The following is a 21,891-nucleotide window of genomic DNA, read 5'->3' on the forward strand; positions in this document are numbered from 1 at the left end:
TCCCAAAGTGCTGGGATTACAGATGTGAGCCACCATGCCTGGCCTCCATTTCTTTTTCTTGCCTTATATTTTATGGCCCTTATCAATTCCTCCCTGCCATTATGTTACGTAATTAATTGTACTTGCCTCCTCCACAAGAATGAGCTCCACGTGGGCAGGGCTCTCCTGTCTGGTTTCAGGCCATATCCCCAGGGTCTAGAATGGTGCTTGGCACATTGTAGGTCCTTAATAAATATTTCTTGAATGAATGGACATACTCTGAGCCACTGGGTGCCTGAACCTTTACTCCTGCCTCTGACATCTGCCAGCGCTCTGTGGTGGCCGGTTAACTTTGTCCCTGGAATTAGAATTTCTGCCTCCTCTGGCACAAGCTCTCAGTACCTAAATGTGAATTCCCATTGTTGGCCCCTGTGCTCCCCTGCAAGGGACGTCTGGACACCTCAGATCCCAGCCAGTTTGCCCTCGGGCTCTGCCGCCACCAGCTCTGTCTCACCAGACACCCAGCCATCTCTATCCCCAGTTATGGCTGGGGACCCTCTGCCAGGGACATCCTTTCCCATCCTTCTTCATTCTTATCCTCAGTGTCATCGTCCTTGTGGGATCCCAGGCAGTGATGACACTGCATGAGGACTTTCCTCCTCCCTCGTTGGCAATACTTCAAAAGCCATTACCTCCTCATTCTGATTTCCAAAATGGAGCCTGCCTCTAAGAAAACAAAATGAATGGGTTTGGTGTGCCAGCCTCCATTAACTGGCTACCCGAACTAATCAACAGCAGAAATTCAAGGAAATTGCTGGAGCAAATTGAGAAGCCAGATTATTTGGGTTTCTTGATTGAGATTGGAAGAATAATTATTTGAGGGTTCCATTTAATAAGCTTTGTTTACTAACCCCAGGTCCTGTTTTGATATCTCCACCTCGATTATTGGGAGTGGGGCCCCCTAGGATAAATAATTTTGACATTATTGCTGATAGGGGCCTCAGAACTCATTTAACTCAATCCTTTCATTGTATACATGGAGAAAATGAGGCTCAGAGAGGAAAAGGAGCTGCTCAAGGTTCCCAGTGATTAGAGACTCCAAGCCAGGGTGCTTCTACTTGTAAGAAAACCAGCAAGACGGTCAAGGAGCTCACGGGCGTCCTTCTGAGATGAGACATCGGTGCATCCTGAAGAAGGCTACAGACCCCAGTGTTCTCACCAGGCGAGGAAACACTGAGACAATTACCCTGGCAGGGAGAGCGTGCCATCGTCTCCAGGGACCTGAGTCTTCCTAGGAAGGTAAAAATGGCTGCCACATAGGTGCCCCCTTCTGCTTGGGATCCCCGTGTTTACCTCGTAATCACTGACAATGCCGCAACTCCCAGTACTTCAGAGAATTACTGAGTGCGAGGGGTAGTCTGGGGAAGCTACCATGAGGCCCAGGGAGGGGACTGGAATTGCCCAGTTCCGGAGCAGCCAGGGCTACAGTCCAGGTCTCCAGAGTCCGCAAAGAGGGTACCGCTCCCCACTCCACACTGCCCCAGTCCAGTTCACAGCACTGAGATGTTGACCTGGGAGGCAGTGAGGCCAGACCTGGATGGCCAGCCCTGGCAGATGTCCTCTGGTCCTTCACGTGAGCTGGGGAACAGGGTGAGAATGGATAGTAAGTGATCTGGGGAACCAGAAGAGGCAGGGTGTGGCCAGGGAGGCTTGCTGATGGGAGAGTGGAGTCTCTGTGCCTGAAGGAGGAAAAGATTTTGGTGGGCCAAGGGATGTTTGTCAACAGTAATACTGAGTGGGGAATCAGGGTGCATTAGAGGGGTCAGAGGAAACTCATTCCTTCTACGCATTTTCTGATCCTTTATTAGGTGCTGGGTTCCTGCATCTGCCATTTATTTAAATCCTCACAGCAACCCTCTAAGGAGGCAGTCGTTGTATTTTCACTTGGCAGTTAAGGGAAGTGGCCCAGAGAAGTGACATCATTGCCTGTTCACACAGGAAATGGTAGAGAAGGAATTTGAACCGGGAATAGATGTCTCTTTCCACTCTAAGATGTACAAACTGCTCATAGTGGATTCCTAGGAATAGGCTTTCAGGGAAGGCTCATAGGTGGGCCCCTAGGAAAGGGGGTTCAGAGGGCCAATTATATTCTGGGCCACTGCCACTGTTGGGCCTGGCTCCCTCTTTGAAATATTCACAGAAAGTCTCCTGACCCCTCTAATTATTCATATGTTTGTTCTTCCCACAAATGCAGCCAGCACCTTCTCTGCGTCAGGAGCTACAGTGACTATTGGGGGTGTAGAGGTGCCTGCTTCCTTCAGCAGCTCAAGCGTCATTCATATGAAATGACTGCAGGATCCCTAACCAGCTCAGCACAGCAACCCAGCTTCCCTGGGTGGCAGGGCTGCTTCCCCAGAGGTGCCATGTGTCTGATGGGCACCATGACAGTGGGTCTGGCACCACCACCATCTTTACCCCACACTTGCATCAATACGATCCAAGCTGACATTAGTTCTCTTAACAGCTATATGACATCTTTATTTTTTAAATTTCTGTTTTAGTTCTCTTCCTTGCAAGATATACCACATCTTTAGTTAGAAATTCATTTATGGATTACTAAAACCTTAGGGATTTTTTTTTTTTTTTTTTTTTTGAGATGGAGTCTCGCTCCGTCACCCAGGCTGGAGTGCAGTGGTGCCATCCTGGCTCACTGCAAGCTCTGCCTCCTGGGTTCATGCCATTCTCCTGCCTCAGCCTCCCGAGTAGCTGGGACTACAGGCGCCCACCACCACAACTGGCTAATTTTTTGTATTTTTAGTAGGGACAGGGTTTCACCACGTTAGCCAGGATGGTCTCGATCTCCTGACCTCATGATATAAGAACCTGCTATATCACATCAAGTGTCCGCCATCCCATGCTCATGCTCCGGCAATTGATTGTTTGAACCTAAATGGGAAATGTCACATTTTTTGTCGTTCAATTTCACTTTATTGCATTCAGCCCGTTTTTTGTAGCCTATTAAACACTTTTCTAATCCAGATTTTGTCACTCAAGTGCTTCTGCCCCATGCCTGGAGATGCAGAAAGTCTGCCTTTAGAGTCTTCATAAAAGGGAGTAAAAAGCGGAATAGAACAGAGATAAGGATGGGCCTACACAGTTTCACCAGAGACCTCCCTCTAATCAATTGCTCCATATTCTGTGTGCAGGGTTGATTAACCAGCTGTGTATCTGCATGTTTAAACTCTCTTCTTGCCTCACCTCTCCACTTTGGTCACCAGTCTAACAAGAGAGACTTACAAAATGCTTGGCAAAAATAAAAATGCATTAGGCCTAAAGCGTCTCATCAGAAGGGAAGCCAGGTGAGTTTGGGGTAACTTTTCTTAGTGAATCCCCACTGACTTTTAGCAGTCACCATTTCTTTTCTAACGACTTGTAAACTAGGAGAACACTATCAATTGCAAAAGAAATTTCTCCAAAGGGCAGCAACCCCTTTGCAGGTCAAGGATGACATGATTCCATTGCAGCTGGAGACCCAGCTTCCTCCAGATGCAGGAGGTGCAGATCTGGAAGAAACTCACAAAGAAGGCTGCACCAGGGAGGGTGTGCCAGGAACAAAGCCACAATAGCATTCTGGGAGAGGACAATTAAAAACCCAAATCTGGGAAAGATGGTAGAAACAGAATGAGCTGGGACCTTTGGTCCTACCTCAAGATTGAAGCCATGGAAGAGAATGGTCCATTGAGTACAGCTAGGGCTGAAGCCTAAAGCCCTGGACCAGAAGCAGGTTAGACACAAGACATGGGCGCACTGGGAGCTAAAGGCACCAGAGGGTGTGACAGCAGCTGGAGCTGGGCGGTCATTTTCAGAGGCATTAGACTTGCAATCACACAAAGAGGCTGGCTTTTTTTTTTTTTTTTTTTTTTTGAGACGGAGTCTTGCTCTGTCACCCAGGCACCTCCTGGGTTCAAGCAGTTCTCTGCCTCAGCTTCCCGAGTAGCTGAGGTTACAGGTGCCCACCACCATGCCCAGCTAATTTTTGTATTTTTAGTAGAGACAGGGTTTCACCATCTTGGCCAAGCTGGTCTTGAACGCTTGACCTCATGATCCACCCGCCTTGGCATCCCAAAGTGCTGGGATTACAGGCGTGAGCCACCACGCCCGGCCAAGGCTGGCTTTTTAATACAGATATGGGCCGTCAAATCCTGGTTAATTGCCCCCTAGGCATCGTGCCTGCAACTCTCAATACAACCACCAGAGGCGGCATTTGCCATATTTGATATAGGTAGAGTTTTCCAAAACTTGCCACCTGGTGGCTGCTATTGGAACCACAGGACCGATGCTTACAGGAGACACATCTGTTAATATGACACACAGGATAATGCTTCGGATAAATCATTCAATTTGCATAAGAGTGTGCCAACTTATTTAATGTTTGTAAATTCACAGTAGCCATAACAATTCTGAGTGGTGAGAAAACCACTTATGGAGGAGAAACAAAGAAAAAACACCAATGGAAAGAAATTAAATAGGAGTATTTATGTGTTGGGGATAGATGGAAGGGGTTGTTCAGACAAGACAGATGACAAAAGGCAGAAATTTAGAAGGAAAAGAAAATGGGTCAGCTTAACGAGATTAGAGGAGTTTCTGATCCATGCATCAGACCCAGCTAATCCCGTCACTCCTAGGGGCCTCCCTCACTTTGCCACTTAATTTAGTTCAACAAGCTTGTATTGAATACAGAAGTGTTTCTCAAGAGGTGGCCAGGCCTGAGCAATCCAAGAGTCTGTTCTTCATCAAGCCTCTCAGAGAGTTTGTCTCCTGAATTCTGTGACATGCTTTGGGTAGGAAAGATGTCTTCCTACCTCATGCATTTTAAAAACATTATTTTTAATTGTAGTAAAATATACAGAACATAAAAGGTACCATTTTAGCCATTTTTAAGAGTACAGATCAATAGTAGTTTTTTTTTCTGTTTTGTTGTTTTATGTTTTTTTGAGACAGAGTCTCACTCTGTCGCCCAGGCTGGAGTGCAGTGGCATGATCTCGGCTCACTGCAACCTCCACCTCTTGAGTTCAAGCAGTTCTCTGCCTCAGCCTTCTGAGTAGCTGGGATTACAGGCATGTGCCACCATGCCTGGCTAATTTTTGTATTTTTAGTAGAGAAGGGGTTTCACCATGTTGGCCAGGACGGTCTCGAACTCCTGACCTCAAGATCCACCCGCTTCGGCCTCCTAAAAAGCTGGGATTACAGGCATGAGTCACTGCACCTGGCCCAGATCAGCAGCATTAAATACATTTACATTATTGTACAGCTGCACCACTATCCACCTTCAGAACTTTTCATCTTCCCAGACAGAAACTTTGAATCCATTAAACCTTAACTCCCCACCCCCTTTCTCTGCAGCCCCTAGTAATGACCATTCTGTTTTGTCTCTATGAATTTGACTCCCAGATACATTGTATAATTGGAACCATACAGCATTTGTCTTTTTTTTTTTTAAGAGACATGGTCTCACTCTGTCGCCCAGGCTAGAGTATAGTGGCGTGATCATGGCCCACTGCAGCCTTGAACTCCTGGGCTCAAGAGATCCTTTCACCACAGCCTCCCAAGTAGATAGGACTACAGGCACAGGCCACCACACCTGGATTTTTTTTTTTTTTTCTTGTAGAGGCAGAGTCTTGCTATGTTGCTCAGGCTGGAGTACTTATCTTTTTGTGACTGGCTTATTTCACTTAGTGTATTGTCCTCAAATTCATCCATGTTGTGGCATGTGACAGAATTTTCTTCCTTTTCCAGGCTGAATAATATTCCATTGTATGGCTAGACCACATTCTGTTTACACATTCATCTGTTGGTAGACACGTGGGTTGCTTCTACCTTTTGGCCCCTGTGAGTATGGCGGCTAGGAACATTGCTGTGCAAATATCTCTTTGAGACCCAGCTTTCATCTCTTGTGGGTATATACCCAGGAGTAGAATTGTTGAACCACATGGTAATTCTATTTTTAATTTTTGAGGAACCGCCACACTGTTTTCCAAGGCTACCTTATGCCTCCTTGTGAGGAAATGCCACCCCCACTTAAGCCAAACACAAAGTCCTCCAAGGAATAAGAGGCAGAGCATTCCCGAGGTGGAATTCCATCTCCGGCTGGAAAGGAAGGGCTTGTATTTTCCAGTTGTACCTTTTGCTTCTCCCCCTCATAGCCCCCACCCTGAACACGAGTAGAACCCATATATTTAAGCCAAATTTTAAATACTCCAAGGCTGGAGTGAAAAGCCTCCGTTTCCTAGTGGGATTGGAGGAGGCTGAGGCCAGATAGTGAGTTGGGGGGCCACTGCTCTCCGTCCACGGGAAGCCTAGTCCTCTTGACCCTGGAGGAACCTGGGATCCAATTGAAGACTGATCAGATATGGAAGGAGAATACAAGCCAAGAGGTAATGGAAAGACACAAAACCAGTCTCTCCTTCTAAACATTTGGCCTTGCCTCACTGCAGACAGGACAGCTAGCTCCTCTCAGAGCAAAAAGGACGATGGAACCCAGTCCTGCCATTACTTTATGCCACCTGCAGGGGACAGCCTGGCACAGAGGAAAGTGCAGCTTTGGAATCAGAGAGAGCTGGGTTTAAATCCTTCCTCTGCTACTTACTGGTCCTGTGATCTCAAGTGTTCCTCCACTTCGAGACCCATTTCATAGTCCTCAAGGCCAGTGATGATCATGTCGAGTTCTTCACTTTGTTGTAAAGAAAGGTGACATGACATAGCAGATGGACAGCATCAAGCACAGTGCTGAGAACATAGGTATTCCATGGACATTCCCTTTCTTCCTTCCTCTCCAATCCTTCCTCAGTTATTGACTTAGATCATCTTCTCCAAGTTTTCTTCTCTCCAGGCTGCCAGGTGCAGACTTGGGCACTGATCTTAGCAACAGTGGCTCCACTTTTGATTATTTCATGTCGGTTTCTGGGTCCCCGTGTGTAGCTCAGACTCATCCTTCTCACTCCTGCCTATCCAAAGTGTGACTGCGGATGGGGGGCTGAAACCACCCCACCCCTCCCAGAGCCAATTCCAAGGCCAGGCAAGCCAAGTGCTGTCTACTCTACTCTTTCTTCTGGGTGCAGACTCTGTGAGGGGAGTTTTGGTTTTGCCAGCCACGACCAGGCCAGCTCCTCCCTTGTCTGGCTTTTGTTAGATTGTGTTACAACCTTACTGTTACTTAACTGTAGAGGACTTGGGGATGTGCGTGCTGTGTGTGTGAGAGAGAGAGTCTGTATGTTAATAGTAACTTGTGATAGATGCCTTTGGCGCCCACACATTCAATAACACCCACACTCACAAAAACAGAAGAGGGGAGGGGAGTCATTTTATGGGAGATAACATAACTGCTTGCAATTTGGCTATTCATTGTATCTTTGGCATTTTATGTACTGCATTAGCGGAGGCAATTTCATGCATATGGATATAATGCATTAAGTGGAGGCATTTAAATATAGTGAAACTAATTTTATGATGATTAGTTGAAGGAAAACATTGCATTCGTATCATCTATATAGAAGCCAATTTGCATGAAAATGCCCAAAGTTGCTATGCCAACATTTTCTGTGCTGCTGGTCAGGGTCGTCTCCGAGTCAAGACTTTGTATTAAAAATCGGTCTCCAGTGCCCATGTCTTTTAATTCATTGCAAGCTGTAGGCCATTTGCTCACAAAGCACTCGCAGTAAAACAAATGAATAGCTAAAATACTCATTTGCATGATTCCCATTTGAAAACGATTCCCCTGAAATTAAAAAAGCGTGTTACTCGGTTGTGAAGATGGATGGGCCAGTGAGGCAGGCAATTAATATTTTCAGCGTTCTCTTTAAAGCCCTCCCAAGACTGAGAACAGCACATGCTAGACAAATTGGGCCCCACAACAGTTTCAGGGCCTTGGCGGCAGCAGCTTGCTTCCACTGTCTCTCCTTTATTGTCTCACTTACATTATGCAGTAATTAAAACTATTTACCATTCCTACTTATCCGCCATCTGCCACCATGGAAGGTTCCTCTTCTTTAGAAAGCCTTCTTAAAGAGCGGCATGAACAGGAGAAGGGTTGGCACTGACTCTGGAAGGGGTCTCGGGGGTCTTTTCCTGCCCCTGCCATGCCCACCCATCCCTCCATGAAGCGAAGGTGTCAGGAGGTCATGGTATGTGAAGCTGAGTTTCTGAGTGAGCTGGTTGTATGTGGGGTGGGGGTGTTAGAGCACAGCTTCCTCCACCTTTGGGAAGGAATCTGGACTTAGATCTGGGGTTATCTTTATGTCAAGGGAGAGCCTAGGCCTGGATCCTCCCACAGGTGACAGCTGAAAGGGGTCTGGGAGCTTTGGCCATGCAGCTGGCCATCAAAGCCACCAATTACAGTTGTACAGGTTGTTCACTGCACAAGCATAACCAACCCAGGGCATTGTGAAGGCTGAAGTCTATCCTGTGATCTGTTCATCCATCTGAGGTCCTTGTGGCGTATGTCTGCCCCAAGGGGCCACCTTCAAATGCACACAGAAGGCATTCTATGACCTAGCTGGAGCCTTGTTTGAGGGAAGCCATTTTGAAAGCAAACAAGTCTCTGCCCCCTTTTCTGTGGCAAATGATACCTCCAAGAGTGGTCATTCTACAGTGGGACCTAGCTTTGCACAGGCTTAGCATTTGCTTGCAGAGGCTGAGCTAGGCTGTCCAAAGAGCAGCCTCCTCTGTGGGCGTTTCTACTACCTCCTGCACCCAGCCCCCAAAGCCAGCACAGACCATGTAAGGAGAAGCCAAACGCAGTCAGAAACGGGAACTAGCTCTCTCACCAGGACACAGTTGCCAGCCTGGAGCCTGCAGACTTGTAGCAGCTGGCAGGTTCTGGGAGGACAGGGCCTGTTTCGAGAGTGGTTTCTGCTTCCTCTTCTTTTCAGAGCCCACCCCAGTCCTGGGCACACAGCACGTTTCTCAAAGTAATTGTTGAATGAAGTGGTCAGCAAAGTTTGCAGCCTTCCCTTCACTGCCTAGCTTTGAAGCCTCCTCTGAAACTTTATCGAGTAGACACTCTCAGCTCACATCTTCCCATTTTAGTGATCTTTTCCTGGTACATAGCCAAAGGATTTGTATTTGCCTAGAACTGATCCTTTTAGCTGTGAGCTTTCTGGCTGCATTCCTCAGCCCATGCCTAAAAGCCATGCACAGCAACAGGTGCTGTGTCTGCCCAAGGCTTGAAACGCCCCTTCCCTGTCTTCTCATCTCTGACACTTCATATCTGTTTCTCCATCCTCCTAGGAAATGGGACCTTGCTTGCCCAGGCCCACAGACTCAGCTCTCTTGGCCTCAGCTAACTTATGTGGGTTTGAGTTGGTGCTTGGTATGACTGTCACAGCCTCCATCACCAGGGGGCTCTGGAACCTCCTGGCCTTGGGCAGATCAGGGAGGATGTCTGGCCATTCATAATGAAGTGATAATGCTTTATTGAAGATACTGGCTTGGGTTCCACACCGGGAAAGGTGAATTTCAAACAAGAGCTTTGTCCATCAATGGTGAGGACTCCATCTCTGGAATGAGTTAGTGAGTTCCATGTTGTTGTCACTAAGGATGTGGTAGCATCTGAGAGTCACACAGAAGATTCTCCATCCCTAACTAACACAAAGGCCCCTGCTGAGCACTGAGGGCTCTCCTGCTGCCTAGGCGAACCAGAAACTCATTCTCACTAATGGGACAGAGAAGGAACATTCGTGGAGCATGCGGGTCATAGAATTAAAATAGATAAGTATATACGTGGGGAAAAGGCAAGACTTAACTTAGAGAACAGTCCTCTCTAAGGCCTGGCTATGGGCACGGAGGGATCAGGGGTACCCGTGTAGCATTTCAAATGCTGTCACATCAGCAGCTGCTTATACCACCATCAGGAAACACGCTTCCCACACAAACCTCACCACCGTCCACCCAGGCTCCTGCAGACTGGCCAGGGCACCAGATGCTACCAGTTCACTGGAAAGTACACTGACCTTGGAGTCCATAGCCCTGGGTTGGAGTCTCCCCTCTGCCATCGACTCTCTGTCTGATTCTAGGTCGGTCATTGAAACTCTATGCTACTCTCAGTTTTCTCATCCATGAAATGGGCTTCCATGCCTGCCCATCTTGAGACAGGTTGTCATGTGTCCATGAGTTAATAAATATATAGAATTCCAGAGTCCACCCTGTATCCCCAGAGCAGGTGTATGTCCCCCCGGAGCAGATGGAAACACGTTTGTATGCTGAGAGAGTCTCTGCAGATCTAAGATGACAGTTGCTCTTAGCCTGCACCTGAGTATAGTCCAGCTCTGCAATTCAGAGTCGGGCATTTGAAAAGCTAGGCCTGCCCTTGCTGAGGAAGGGCAAGACAATGAAAGCCATATCCAACATTGCTTAACAGCCACTGTATACCGAGCCCTGTGCTAAACTCCCAGCAGCAACTCTTAAGGTCCTTGCTCTACTGATGAGAAAATTGGGTCTCAGAGGATCCCAGAGGAGGAAAACTGGGGCTTAGAGAATCCCAGAGGATCTCAGAGGAGTCCTGGAGTCCAGTGTACTTCCTAACTCACTGTGTGACCTCAGGCAAGTCGCTTGCCCTCTCTGAGCCTCCATCTCCTCATTTCCACCCATCTGTTGCAATTCCCCAAACCGCACTGCCTTCCAAATCCTCTGCTGGCTGTTAAGCTTGCCTCTCCTGGCAAAGCATTATAATAATTATTATGAAGCTTTGTTATTAAGACGTGAGCGAGAGAGAAACATTTCTAGTTGCTGAGGAAGACATTAGTAAAAATAAACCAGGAAGCAGAAATCTGAAATGGAAGGGAAAGAATGAGCAGAAAATTCAAAATCACCCCCACGAAAACCTGCACCTGCTTTGTATTGGGAAGGAATAGGCTACAGGAAAAGAAGGGTGAAAAAGCCAACAACCCACTTAGCAACTACCACTAAAGATCAATATTGGACCAAAATAGAATCCCATGTAGGAAGCGATCTTGCTTCACAGCCCCGGAAAGAAAAAAAAAAAGTTAACATGGAGAAGCCATTTAAAGCAGAAAAAATATTTGTATGTAAAAGGAAATATTTTAGGTAGGAGTTGAATACCAAATGATTTTGGGTCTCTGTGGGGAGTAATGAGGCATGGCAAACACACAATTCTATATGCATGTAATATTATCATCGCACGCCTCGGAAAGCTTTTAAATCACAGAAATGCAGTTAGGGACCATTGTACAAAATAAACATCCCACTTGGTGTCTTGCATGCCCTAAGTTCCTTGATCTAGAGCGGCACTGCCAGATTTTTACAGCCCCGTAAATTAACGTGGTGCTGATTTGATTGAGCTAAATTAATAAGACTTGTGCTTTGTTGCAAAATAACTATTACAGTATGTTGTGGGGACGCACTGCCGATAAGGAAATTGCTGCCTTTAACAATCCCACTGAAGTTTCATGGAGGATTTCAAAACCAATTTTAATTAAAACAAAAGCCAATGTGTGGCAATAATGTGGGTGTTAAGGAGAGAAAATGCAAAATGTCTTTTTAAATCCATTTTAATATGTCTTAAGGACTGGATGATCGATGTGGTGAGAGCCAGCGGCTGACACTGAGCTGGGAGGCTGCCTGTGCGCCTCGCTCCAGTGACAATGGCACCGCAGGCTCACCCGGTGGGCCTCTGCGCTGGCTCTCGATTTCCAGACCTGGGGTCATCTCCCAGGTTGAAGCTCAGAGGAAGGACCCCTTTTCTGGTGCTTTCTCAGTCCAGGGGACTGTGGCAGAAGCTGAGCTTCGTCCTCCTGGCCACACAGGCTGGAGCAGAGGTAGACAGAGCCTCAGCCTCCAGGCCTGGCTCCAGCCTCAAAGACAGGTTCTCCCCAGCTCCCCACCCACTTGGCTCCCTGGCTGCTGCCAACACTTAAGGCACCTTCTGGGAAGCCTGGGGATGGGGAGGATATTGAATAAGAAACATCTGGAGTGCACTAGCAAGAGGAAGGGCTGGTGCCCTGAGGAAAGCAAGGCAGAGCAGTGAGGATGGAAAACCTGCAGACCAGGCAGAGGAGACCCTAGACCCGCAGTGAGTGAGGGCCCCGGAGGCTCGAAGCTGGAGCCGCTGGGAGCCTGGGGGCCAGAGAAGTCCCCAGAGCTGGGCAGGGAGTGCTGCTGGGTGCCGGGGCAGGAGTGTGAGTTTGGCTGAGACTTAAGAAACTCACTCTTAAGTCTCAACCTCCCTCACCTCAGTTTCCTCAGCTGTAAAATGGAAACAGTGATAGAATTTACATCACATAGCTGCTGTGAGGATTAAATGAGGTTGGTACCTGACACACAAATGCCTAAAAACGATAGTTATTGATATAAAAAGAACAACCATAATATGACCTTCTTTTTACCTGTCATGTTTTCAGTCAGGGACAGCTCTTATTTGAGGTCTTGCCATGTGATACGGACAATGATAACATGAACAGGTACCAATATTTAGAGGTCCTAGGATGTCTCAGGTGCTGTTCTGCACATCTTGTTCACAAGCACTGTCTCATCAGTCCTCACAGCAGCCTGTGAGGGGAGGGAAGTGTTGCACAACGTAGGAAGTGGTGGAGCTGGGATTTGAACCAAACATGCGTGACTTCGAATGCTTGCTCTTGACCACGTGGAATGTCAGCAGCCTTCAAAATTCTTTGAACACAACCCACAGTAAAAAAAAAAAAACAACTTTTCCACAAGACCCAGCATCATACACACACACACACACACACACACACACGAGTTATTAGTAGTTTCCACAAAATGATACTCTTGTTACATATGATGCATATAATATTTTTATTCTGTTCTATTTCCTTTTTCAAAGAAATTATTCATGACCCACTCCATTGTAACCCAGCTTTGAGACTCCCGTTTTGGAAAACGCTGCCTGCACCCACTGCCATGTGAGAAAGTCTCTGTGTGCCTTCTCGTTTGGCCATCCCCCCGGCCCCAGAAGGCAGTTAGTGGTGTGCCATTGTACAGATGAGGAACTGAGATTCTGGATGGATTAGCGATTTGGCCCTGGCCCCCGCACATCCCCATGCCAGCACTGACCATGCAGCTTGTGAATGCTCAGGTCTCAGCTGTCCCTCTGCCCCCATAAGCTCCATGAGCGGAAGCCCCATGTTGGCCTCGGCTCTTCATCACAGGGTGACCTTAGGCAAGTTATTTCAGTGCTCTGAGCCTTAGTTTACCTGTCTATAAAATGTGATAATTTGGGTTGTCCCCTTCTTCTTGCTGCAGCCCAGAGGGGTCCAGAGGGTGGAGAGTGGGAGTGCCCTCACCAGGGGCTCTCAGTCCTTGCAGGAGACCTTGGGAGTCTTCTTTGTGGCCTGATATTGACTGCATTTTTCCTCTTTGTTCCCTAATTTTGTCTTAAAATCACCTCTCTCCTTCTCTCCTCCTCTCTCTCTTTTTTTTTTTTTTTTTTTGAGATGGAGTCTCACACTGTCCCTGGGCTGGAGTTCAGTGGCACGATCTCAGCCCACTGCAACCTCCGCCTCCCTGGTTCAAGTGATTCTCCTGCCTCAGCCTCCCAAGTAGCTGGGGTTACAGGCACGTGCCACCACACCCAGCTAATTTTTTGTATTTTTAGTAGGGACGGGGTTTCACTATGTTGGCCAGGCTGGTCTCAAACTCCTGACCTCGTGATCCACCCACCTTGGCCTCCCAAAGTGCTGGGATTACAGGCATGAGCCACTGTACCTGGCCTCTTCCTCTTATTTTTAGGTTTTTATTATCTACCTATTTTTTTTTTAATCTCACATTCCTATTTGGATCCCTTTTAATCAATCCTCCCATTTTTATACTTTAAAAAATTATTTTATTATCATTTTAACATTTTGAATGGGAGAAACCCTTTTAGTTACTTCAAGTGAATCCTTCTCACTTTACATATTTTTAGGTAAAACTAGCTTGGGGATGTTTGGGGGCTGAGGCCAAATCACTACTTCAATTCCTCATCTGTACAATGGCTTCCTCATCTGTACAATGGCACTACCCACATTCCGGGGCAGGTGGGATGGTCAAATGAGAAGGCACACAGAGACTTTCTCACATGGTGGTGTGAACAGGCAGTGTTTTCCAAAACAGAGATTGAGTCTCAAAAATGGGTTACAATTTAGTGGGTCATGAATAATTTCTTTTAAAAAGGAAATAAAACAGAATAAAAATATTATAGGCTGGGCACAGTGGCTCACATCTGTAATCCTGGCACTTTGGGAGGCCGAGGCAGGTGGATCACTTGAGTCCAGGAGTTCGAGACAAGCCTGGGCAACATGGTGAAACCCCATCTCTACTAAAAATACAAAAATTAGCCAGGCGTGGTGGTGCACGCCTGTAATTCCAGCTACTTGGGAGCCTGAGGCATGAGAATCACTTAAACCCGGGAGGCAGATGTTGCAGTGAGCTGAGATCGCACCACTGTACTCCAGCCTGGGTGACAGAGTGAGACTCTGTCTCAGAAAAAAAAAAAAGAATAAAAATATATGCATCATATATAAGGGTGTTATTTTGTAAAACCTAATAATAACTGTGTATTTTTATTTCACAGGTTCTTTTTTTAGATTAAATTGATTTTATTATTTATAAACTCACTATTTTCTACTCTTGAATTCTTTGTAATGTGTTTTTTGAAAAATGTTTCATCTTATTCTCATTCTTTATTTTGGCCTTTTACAATTATCTTATCCTACCTTTGTCATCTGACCCTGCTCTCTTTTTTTAAGAGATGGTGTCTTGCTGTGTTGCCCAGGCTGAAGTGTCTTGGCACAATCATGGCTCACTGCAGCCTTGAACCCCTGGGCTCAAATGTTCCTGTGCCTCAGCCTCCTGAACAGCTGGGACTACAGGTGCATGCCACTATGCCCAGCCATCTGACTCTGTTCTTTATTTTCCCTTTCTCTTATTCCCTTTTTGTGATTCTTTCCACCTGGGAGTGGGCATTTACCACAAGAAAAAGGATGAAAGGATTCAAAGGAAGTCATAAGAAGGGCCCCATTCATACCTCAGGATAATGGGGCACCTTGGCCCCCTATATTTGTAGTTGTCAATCTGGCATGCCCATTTAAGGAAGGGGCTTCAAATCCCTTGCCCAGGCAGTCTCACAGTGAGCTCTTCCCAAGCCACAGTTCTCAGTGTGGCCACAGGACCTATCCATTGGACTGGAGTTACCTCCCGGCCATTTATGTCAACTGAGCCTCAAGAAGACCTGACCTCTTAAACCTGCAATCTTCACTGTATCAAGCTCATGGATCTGGAGTGACCATGTCAACAAGGTGATGCTTGTTGGTGTCACTTCCTAACGTCATTCAATTTGCCCACTTCTTTCCCCCTCCCAGTTTCCAGTTCAAGTTCACCTTGACTGAGATTCGGGATGGAGTGGTGATTTGGCCCCAGCCCTGAGACATTGCCATGCTAGCACTGACTACGCCACTTGTGAAGGCTTGTGTCTCAGCTGACCTGAGCAACAGCTTCTGAACTTTTCCACCCAAGTCCACTCTCTTCAATTTCTCTTCACTCAGCAGCCGGAGCCATTTTTTTTTTGGAGTACCATCTGATTTCATTTGCCTGCTTAAAGCCTCCAATGACTTTGGCCTTAAGCCCTTCTCCCCTCCTCCCTCCAACTTCATGCTGTTTCCTCCCATGATGTCTCCTGCTGTGTTCCTCTCAGGACCCTCTGAGTGCCTGGCACTGAGCTGAGCATTGGAAATGCAATGAACACTCAAGGAGACTGCTCAGAGCCAAGCCCAGAGTTGGGCACTGCAAGGCCAGAGAGGAATCAGACTGAAGCCACGCCTTCAAGGGGCCCCACAGTCCCAGGGAAAGATGTACCCTCCTCCATAGCCTCCAGGGACAAGGAGAAGAGATGAGGAGCACCCTGCTGCCAACTGGCAGCTCCATGGTGCTAAGGACTCCCAAGGTGCTAAGGGCTCAGGGCCATGCACACAGCCGAAGAACTCTAATTAGAGATGGAGACCTGAGGCCAGACATGTGCTGGAAGCTGACATCAGAGTACAGGGTAGGAACAGGGGCCAGGAAGAGGAATGAGGATGGAGAAAATTGAGGCAAGTGGCCACTAAGCCAAGGTGAGTGAGGCCAGGCAAAACAACTGGAGGTCAGGACAGTCAGGACCATCCTCCCCGGAGAACGCGGACCAATTACATAGGTGTATGGGCAAGGCTCATGTGCACTGGGTAAGGCCCCACCATCCTCAGCAGGAGGTTTTGCCCAACAACCACCTCTCCATTACTCACTCTATCCAAGAGACTGGACTGTACCACCTCCTGTTTTAGTTTCTCCAACAGAGGAACACTCTAACCTCGGGTTATGGAAAAAGCATTCAGCAGACTGCCATTTCCAGTAATATGGCAAATTGGGTTACTTAGACCAACCTTCATGGTAGAGACAACAGACATGGTGAATAAAAGTTAAAATATCTTCTTAAAAGCATTCAGGGGCTACAAGATAGTAAGAACTTACCAGTCCAAAAGCTAAGTGAAAGTAGGGACTCTGAGAGCACTGAAGTGAAAGTAGGGACTTGTGCCCTGTGGGCATTTGCTCAACCAGCAAACTTGAGCTTCAGTTTTGATACCATGGAGGGCTTTGGGGAAGAGAAGATGAAGCTCAGTGCTCAGCAAAGATGAGGAATCTAATAGGACATCCTCCTTCATAAAGGTGAGACTTGCAAAGGTACATCCTCAGGAAAGTGTGAACCAGAAGGAAGACTACCTCACCCCTCCCACACCCAGGGCCTTCAAGAAAAGTTATGAGAAGAGCAGGAAGGAAAACAGCCATTCATGAAAATTAGATTTATAGCCCAAATTTACATCACCTCAATGGTCGGAATAACCATTATGATAAATTTAATTTAAAGTAGTCTTGAACTGTCTTTAGGGTACCTGGCAGAAGCTACTCAGATCTTTTCATCCCAAACCTCAAAGAAGTACCAAAAATAATTTTCCTGAGGAAAATGAACAAATAACTCAGGCCAAAAATAACCAAGAACTTGGGTACACAAGGAAAGAAGGCTCCAAGCGAGAATAGCAGAAACAGATCTGCAAGATTTCAGATATTGGAATTACCAGGTGCAGAATATAAAGCAATGATGCTTACTATTCAGAAGGAGGAAAAAGGCAAGATTGATAATATCTACAGGGAACAGGAAAACGTTTAAAAGAGAGAGAGAGACTTAGCAGATTCTAAAAAGAAGGAAACATCACATCTAGAAATGATAAATAATCAAAGGAAACACTCAATGGATAAGTAAAACAGCATATTAGATATAGCTGAAGAGAGAGTCAGTGGACTAGATGAATCCAACAAAGAAAGAAAAGGAGATAGGGAATATGAAAAAACGTTAAGAGATATGGGAGATAAAAATGAAAAGATATAAAATACATCAAATTAGAACTCCAGAAGGAGAAGAGTGAGAGAACTGGACAGAGCCAATAATTCAGAAAATAATGGCTAAGAATTTCCAGATCTGAAAAAAGAAACCAATTTATAATTTTAAGATCAATAAATCCTATAAAGGTTAAATAAATGAAATACACAGGTAGATTTGTCAGAGTGAAACTGGAGAACACCAAACACAAACAGAAATTTTGTTTTCTACAAGAAAGTGATTTATTTCTACAGGATATATAACAGTGTATATAGGACTCACATTTTTTTCTTAATATATAAGACTAAGAAGATTCAAATATTTTTAAAGCTGTCAGTGAAGGGGAAAAACTAGATTACAACATATTCAAAAGATAAAAGCTAGATTAGCAGGTTACTTTCAAAAGCAACAGTTGGGAGCCAGAAGACAAAATTTTAGCATGTGTTGAGCAAAAATAACCACTGACCTAGAATTCTGTAGCCAGTGATAGTGTCTCTCAAGAACAAAGTAAAATTAAGGTTCTCAGATAAAAAGGAAGAAGAAAATTCCCACTGGAAGTGCCTCACTAAAGGCAATGCCAAAGTTTGGACTAAAGGGAAAAGAAAAATGATTCCAGGATGAGGAGCTGAAATATAAAAGCAAACAAAGAAGAGCAGAACTGGGAACTATGTAGAAAAGACTAAGTAAGCATTAACTGCTTTAAGCACTAATAACGTTATGTGGAATTAAAAGAAAAGATAGAATCTAAAGTATGAAAACATCAACACATAAGTCAGGGGTTAAATGGATTTAAAGTGTTCTAAGTCCTTTTTATAGTTTAGGAGAAAGACAAGGGTATTGATTTATATTAGCTATTGGTAAGTTTTGAATACATGTGTTGTAATTTCTAGGTGAACTATTAAAATAATAGAAATAGAAAATATATCTTTCAAATTGAGGAAGACATTTTGAATTGTCAAAAATATTTCATTAATATAAAAAAGGCAAGAAAGGAGAGTAAAAGAAACATAGCCAAGGTGAGGCATGTAGAAAGCACAAAATAATGTAGAAGAAATAAATGCAAATATACCAGGAATTACATTAAATGTAAGTGGATTAAATGTTCCTGTTTAAAAGACTCCAGATTGTTGAACTGGGGGCGGAGGATCTTTTTCCAGGGAAATTCACCCTCTTAGCTGTTGGCTGGAGGCCTAAGTTCCTCATCCCATGAGCCTCTCCATTGGCTAATTGAGTGTCCTAAGACATGGCTTCCCTCAGAGCAAGAGATCAAGAGAAAAGAATGAGGAAGTCACAGTGCCTTTTATAGATGTTGGCATTTCCTCTCTGAGTCTCAGTTTTCTCACCTGCATAGTGGATAAGTTGGACAGATTATGAATGGCAAATGGGCTTCACCTTACCATAGAAATGCATTGGTGCAGTGAGAAGGGTTCTTAGACTGAACCTAAAGTCAGGGCTATATAGTGCAGCAATTGATTAATGGGGGAGCAGGAGCCTGGCAGCTTACTTCCCATGTGTATTTTACCCAGACTGAAGGAAGGATCATGAAACCCAGGGGAAAGCATATCAGTTTCCCTCCTTGACTGTATAGAATTCTTTTGTCAACTCAAGCTCCTTACCTTATCAGTGACAAAAGCAGCCACTCTCCTAATACAGAGGCCTTGTCGTTCCAAGCCCTCATGTTTGGCATCACTTAATTAAGAAGCATTGGCCAGGGCTCTGGGGATAAACCTGGGTTCAGATCTTGTTTGTCACTTCACATCTGTGTGACCTCCAGCAATGTACTCGTCTTTAAGCCTCAGCTTTCTCAGCTATAAAATGGAGATTTCTCCAGTTGAATGAAACATGGCAACTAGCCAACCAGTGCATCAAGAGTCATTGGCTCACACACCATGAGCCCATCCTTGAGCTAGTGGTGTTTTGGAGGATAGAAAGAAATGGCCTAGGGTCCCTGCCCTTGAGGAACTTGCTGTCTATTTGTGGAGACAAGCTACATGACACTATCAGAGAACATTTCAAGCAAGTACAAGTAACAAGCACAGTGCCTAATGATCTGAGGTGACTGGATATGCTCTAGGGGTTCTGAAAGTGGGGTCCTCAGATCAGCATCACCTGGGAACTGGTGAAATATGCAAATTTTCAGCCCCCACACAAGACCTCTGAATCTACCAGTCTAGGACTGTGTCATAACATGCCCTCTCAGAGACTTGATGCATGCTCAAGTTTGGGAAGCACTGCTTTGGGAATTCAGGACACAGAGGGACCAGGAGAGGCCTACTGGAGGATCTGGAATTTGATTCATAAAGAATGCCTGGTTGGATGGACAGAAGAAAGAGCAAAGGCAATTTCAGGGAAAGGTAACAGCCTGAGCAGGGGCAAGGAGGCAGGACAACTCGGCGTGCGCCGGACGCAGCGAGGGAACCAGCTGGATGGAACAGAGCACAAATGTCAGGAAAAGTAGCAGCTCACACTGAATAGGGAGGCCCTCAAATGCCCAGTAAGGAGCTTGGCCTTGGCAGGGCAAGCCACGAGGAGTCAGTGCAGGTTTTTCAGGAGGAGAGTGACAACACAATCTAGTACCTCTTCGAGAGCCAGCAGCCACAGTCCTTTCCCAGCTGTCACTGCATTCCTAACTCAGACAAACACCTCTATTCACTGGCATCCTCCCAAGAGATCCCAGCCACGAGGCAAGGAGACTGCCAGTCAGGAAGGTAGGGAGGAAGGCGAAACTGGCCTCTCTCTCCCGCAGAAGGCCTCTGAAGCCCCAGCCCAGCACGGGCCTGAGCTGCTCCAGCAACCACGGGCTGTGAGCAGGTATTGAATTATGAATGGATGTTGCCCAGAAATAATTGCAAACATTATTGCCCCCCATACATGTGTGTCCTCCGCGGGGCTACAGCAATAGATTTTGTTGCTTTAACACTCCAGGTTCATTATAAATTAGAGCTAACACATTAACAGTGGGTCAGGGTACATGGGGAGAGGGAATCCCGTTTGCAAGCTCTAAAAGGGACAGATCCCTCAACGGCGCACGTTGGTTACTCTCAACTGTTCCTTTCTTTTGATCTATTCCACCCATCCCTATTAAATAACTAATTATTTAACATCTTTTAAAGCTTTGTTATATATTAGAACAGGCAGGACACAAATGAGTGCTTTTAATAATATAAAAGCCCATTAGCTTCATTTACTGTTAATGTTAAAATAAACATGAGGCAATTTAGATATACTATTCCAATTTCACGGAAACTTTGATGTTTTTCTTCTCTAGTCACATAATTAAGGGAAAAACTACTAATGATATTAAGTTTGTACAGTGTTAATGACAGTAACAGGCACAAGCTGAAATTGCAGCCATTAATATGAAAAAATAAAATATTTAACAGGGGAGATAGATGAGTGCAATTTTAATAAAGCAAAATGAAGAAAATTAATTTTAGAGAGTTCCACAGTCTTTCACATGCTACCATTACACCAGCTGTCTAATGTATTATTTTTGTGGTCTGGATTATTTATTGATGGTCTGGAGGAATGCCCTGGTTTTTGCATATTGTTCTGTGGATGGTGAAGATTTTGCCTTTGTTTGTTTAATTCTCTTCCTATTTCCTTCACTCTACCACCAGTCCCCAAACTGCAATGGCTTTCTTACAGTGTGTGCTTTGACAGAGGGCCCTTGCCAACAACACGTAGCTGAGACGCAAGGGGTGGGGCACAGTAACCTCCTGAGGGGGCCCAACAGGGACCACTGGCCACCAGGGGCTGGGTGGTCACAGGGGCTGAAATGTTGGGGTTGCCTCAGAGGTGACAGTGGCTCCCCTGAGTCTGAATGGGGACAGCCACTGCTTTGTCTTCAGCTTGTCTTTATGGATCGTCAAGGACTCTCTTGAGAGGCAGGGTCCTGTTCTCCAGCTTGCCACGTGTTATGTGTTAACAGTGTTTGCCGAAAATGTATGTCCACTCAGGACCTCAGAATGTGATCTTATTTGGACACAAGGTCTTTGCAGGTACAATGCAGGTAAGAATTGAGATGTGATCATACTGGATGAGGGTGGGCCCTAAGTCCAATGAGAGTGTCCTCATCAGAGACAGAAAAGACACCCAGAGACGCAGAGAGAAGATGGACGCAGAGACTGAAGTGATGCTGCCACAAGCCAAGGAGATTTCCCGAGGCCGCCAGACGCTGGCACAGGCAAGGAAACATTCTTCCCTAGAGCCTTCAGAGGGAGCATGGCCCTACTGACACCTCGATGCCAGACTTCTGGCCTCCAGAACTGTGAGAGAGTACATTTGTATTGTTTTAAGCCATCAAGTTACAGCAGCCACAGGAAAAGAATGTCTGCTGCAGAGTAGCCCCACAGAAATGAGCGTCCTTGGCTGTCTCATGAAGGCCATGGAAGGGCTCAAGGAGCAGGCAGAGGGACAAGACTGTTGAAAAGGGAGAGAATGCAGAAGCAGAACTAGAGCCAGCTGCAAGAAAAGGAAGTCCAGCTGGCAGCAG

General features: G+C 45.9%; 1 long non-coding RNA gene across 2 annotated transcripts in view; it reads left to right on the plus strand.

Annotated features, from left to right (window-relative positions):
* Nucleotides 1-21,891, plus strand: part of LOC134729082 (uncharacterized) — an 85,156-nt gene that overhangs the window by 48,893 nt on the left and 14,372 nt on the right. Inside the window, exons 2-3 of one of the 2 annotated variants that reach the window (XR_010109946.1) lie at nucleotides 1-1,278; nucleotides 2,234-21,891. The exon at nucleotides 1-1,278 is cut by the window's left edge and continues 47,193 nt beyond it; the exon at nucleotides 2,234-21,891 is cut by the window's right edge and continues 14,372 nt beyond it. This is a non-coding gene — a long non-coding RNA (uncharacterized LOC134729082). The other variant, XR_010109945.1, reaches the window with a different exon arrangement.

Source organism: Pan paniscus, chromosome 16 (assembly GCF_029289425.2).
Source record: "Pan paniscus chromosome 16, NHGRI_mPanPan1-v2.0_pri, whole genome shotgun sequence".
NCBI classification, from domain to species: domain Eukaryota; kingdom Metazoa; phylum Chordata; class Mammalia; order Primates; family Hominidae; genus Pan; species Pan paniscus.